A 3,963-nucleotide genomic window follows, 5' to 3' on the forward strand; every position below is an offset into this window, starting at 1 on the left:
TTTTGGGCCTCGGAGCCAAGTTGCTCCCCTATTCGGGGCTAATCAAGTTGTCTCTGTTGACTTTATGAGTTCTATCCCATTTTGATTATAACAAATCCAATGTATCTCACTTGCATATCTAGCGCTTGATCAGAAATTTCTTTTAGAAGGCACGAAGGGTCGAGGTATAATGAAAGCCATGAGGAACGGAAAGCTCATATCACCTTTTTTTTTTTATTTATAATTCTGCACACAAAACTTTTTTTTATTTTAATTCTGTACACAACACTCTGATTTTTTTAATTCTGCACACAAAACATTTTTTCTCAGCACACAGCACTCTAATTTTTTAATTCTGCACACAACACTCTGATTTTTTAATTCTGCACACAGCACTCTGTTTTACTCTGCACGTGACACATTTTTTTTCTGCACACAGCACTCTGATTTATTTTTAATTTTGCACATGGTACACATGCAGCTCCGCTAGTTGTTGTCCTCCACTCTTCCTTATGCGCACAACACACATGCAGCCACACTAATCTACATGAACTAATCTACATGGTTGTCCCTTTTAATATTCTCTTCAGATACAATTGTTGCACAGCCCTCCAATACTCCTTAACGGCCATATTTTCAAAAATCTATAAATACCCTTCTCCAAGCTCAGTGAACTACTTTTGATCATCTCTAAAATTCTCTCAAATTATTTGTGCTTGATTACTCTCATTCTTACATTTTGAAGCAAGCAATTCATATTCTCTTTGTTATTCTTCAGAAAAATTATTTTAACGGAGAGTTTAGATTTTCTTTTACTCCCTTCACTTGCAAAGTAATTGCATTTGAGGGTTGTTGAAAGAATCATTCATTTGAGGCATCTATTCCTATCATCAAAAGTATTTACTCTCATTCATTCTTTAATTTTGAAAATCAATTTTTGAGAGTAAGCTTAAAGTTTTCCCCACATATTTTTCTTGATAAATATTTTCAGAGAAACTCATTCTAGCTAGTGAATCTTTTAGCACATCTATTACATGATTCAAAAGCTCACTTGTTTTTATTTGCAAAATTTTTTTTGAGTAAAAACCCTAACTTCCTTTGAACTTATTATTTTCGAATATCATTTTTTTTGGGAAAATCTCTTGGGTGCTTAAGATTTTTGAAAAACATATATCTCAAATTTTATTATTAAAATTAAAGATCAAATACTTGTATCTTCTCTCATTTATCACTTATATATATTTTTTAGAGAGAAATCCTAAAATACTATATTGAGCATAAATCCCATCATATAAGAGTGCATTGGTTTTTATATTGTACGCATTAGCTTATTTGATAAGCACTTGGTTGTACACAAAAGTTATCTTTCTTCATATCTTGTATCCCTGCAGTTCGGGTAGTGAGTTGTGTTCCAGGCGTGGGATATTGCCTAAGGAGGGATACTCCGCTTTGTAAGGAGAGTTTGTAAATGGCGTAGCTTTGCCCACTTAAATGAGCAAGGTAGTGAAAATCCTCAAACGGGTTTGCTTGGTGTGAGAACGTAGGCCGGTGTGCCGAACCTCGTAAAAACCCTGTGTCTCTTTCCCTACACTTTTTACATTTCTGTACTTGCATGTTTATATTTACTTGTTGATATTATTGCTTGTGAGTTTGAAAGAATATGCCACATTTGACCTAAAAGTTTTAAAATCTCTAATTCACCCCTCCTCTTGAGATTACACCAAAAATGACAGTCTCTTGTAGATTCATTGTTTTACCAAACAAATCTTAATCTAATTGAAGAAATTAAAATTTGAGACAAAATAAAAGGAAACAGATTTTACATATTGATGGTCAACTAACCAATGATGGATGGTTGACTAGTTTCCTTCTTTCTTGCTTTTTTGCACATGTGCAAAGGAGTTTTGGCAGTAACCTACAGACGATCGACCAATCTCCTAGGGTGAACGATCAATCTAGTGCAAATTTGAATTTTAAATTCCTTTCTTTTCATTGTTGGTCATTATTGTTGTGCCAAGTACCTTAATTGTTGTCACATGTTAAGTTGATAGTTTTTTCAGTTTAAATATTGAATTTTCAAAATTCAAATTCAAAGTTGTTTCTCTCCACTTTGTATAGCTTATAAATAGACACTGTAGGGGTCATTTTTGTTGCACGCTTATTGAGAGGAAATGGAGGAGAATTGTAAAGACTTGGAGAATTTTCTTGTATGCTTGGAGGAGGTCTCTCATTCTTAAGCTTCCTTCATTTTTTTTTCAATTTTTTTTTTCCATTTTTTCCAGACTTCCATTCATTCCATTTTTCTATTTCTCAAGTGAGAGTTCTCCCCTTTGACCCAATCCCCTTTGATCTACATTGGAAAACAAATCCTCTCAAAGTGATCAACCCTATTTTCTCTTTCTATTTCCAATTCTTTTAATTTTTCCAATTTCTCTATGATAAAACCATAGGGTCTTATCAAATATAAAGAAGGTCTCTTATAATAAAAGGACTTCCCAGGAAAGGTAAGACATCTCACAACACATCTTTTACACTGTTGCCTATCCATATTTAGACACTATTGCTCTCAATTATTTTCAATTAATTAAGGTTTGAATTTGAATTTATGATTACTAAAAAAATTTAGGATATTTATTTAATCAAGTATTTTTAGTAGGTTTTTGAGTTGAAAATATAATTATTCTTCATATATTAGTTACACACATGTCCAAAGTATAATGGTCATTTTCTTTGAATGTCAAACAAGGTTTCTCTGTTAAACCAAATGTTGACATGAGAAATCTTATGTACATTATTGGAAATCATACAAGCCGAACAAAAATACATTTATAAGATAGACATCTCATTCCTCAAACTGAGATTCTCAACAATGTCGTTAAATGGGAATAATTTTTAAATGAAAAAAAGTTGGATGATGCAGGCTCGTGATGATACGAGTCTGTATCATATAACATGATTATTTTTTATGCTGTAAAATAAATGCCTCCTAAGGAATAGTGAAGGTGAAGATATGTTTTGTTAGTTCGAAGTATGTGCGAACTTCTAAACTTTTGATAAGTTATGAATAAAATGCGTAACTAAAAAAAAGTGAAAGAAAAGTGAAATACCAATTTACTCATTGGCTCATCAATCAAAATTTTATTTTAACTATGTCTCCATCCATATAAAGAAGAACGAATATGAAAATGAAAAAGATAAATTAAAAAAGGACTTTCCAGAGACATTCTATTGCTAGCTATTCTGACAATTGCAAATCCAACTGTGTAAGACCCAGTCTCCTTTGAGTATTAAGATAGTATTTTCATTTTATTTTCAATTTAAGCTTTGATGGTTAGAAAATATATAAACTATTCAAAATTGAATTAATGTAAATTTTTTTAAGAGAAAGGGGACTAGTATTTGCATGCTTGAAATTGTTTAGATTGGGATTGGTATGCTTGCCACCAAGTGAGTGTCTTTAATAGGGTATTCATATTAAAAGACAGATTTTTAATTGTATTCATATTTTGGGAAATAGGTTATCTTCCATATTTAATATTTCTCAAGGGTTAAAGAGTCTTATCTTTCTCGAGATTTGATAAAAAGATAAAGAGATCCCATAAGATTTTAAAAATATTATAAATCTCTCATAAATTTTAAAAATGTCATAAACCTCCATTGAGGTTTATAAAAAAGATACAAACCTCTGTTAAAAAAACTTGTCTTTTTGCAAAAAATAAGGATATGTTTGTATTTTTTTGACAAACTTTAAGGTAGGTCTTGTAATGCCCCAACCTTTATACACAAATATATCCATTTACACATAACTACAACCCATAAAATTAAACAAAAATAAAATCTCTATCTACACACTACCAACATAAAATTAACACCACTAGCCCAGCTCCTCTAGCTTGGTAGACCTGATTTCTAGGATTCCCTGAAAAGACAGTTTGTAAAGTAGGGGTGAGACACAGCTCAGTAAGGGAAAGACTAAGTTAATAT

This window comes from Malania oleifera, chromosome 4 (assembly GCF_029873635.1).
Source record: "Malania oleifera isolate guangnan ecotype guangnan chromosome 4, ASM2987363v1, whole genome shotgun sequence".
Lineage (NCBI taxonomy): Eukaryota > Viridiplantae > Streptophyta > Magnoliopsida > Santalales > Ximeniaceae > Malania > Malania oleifera.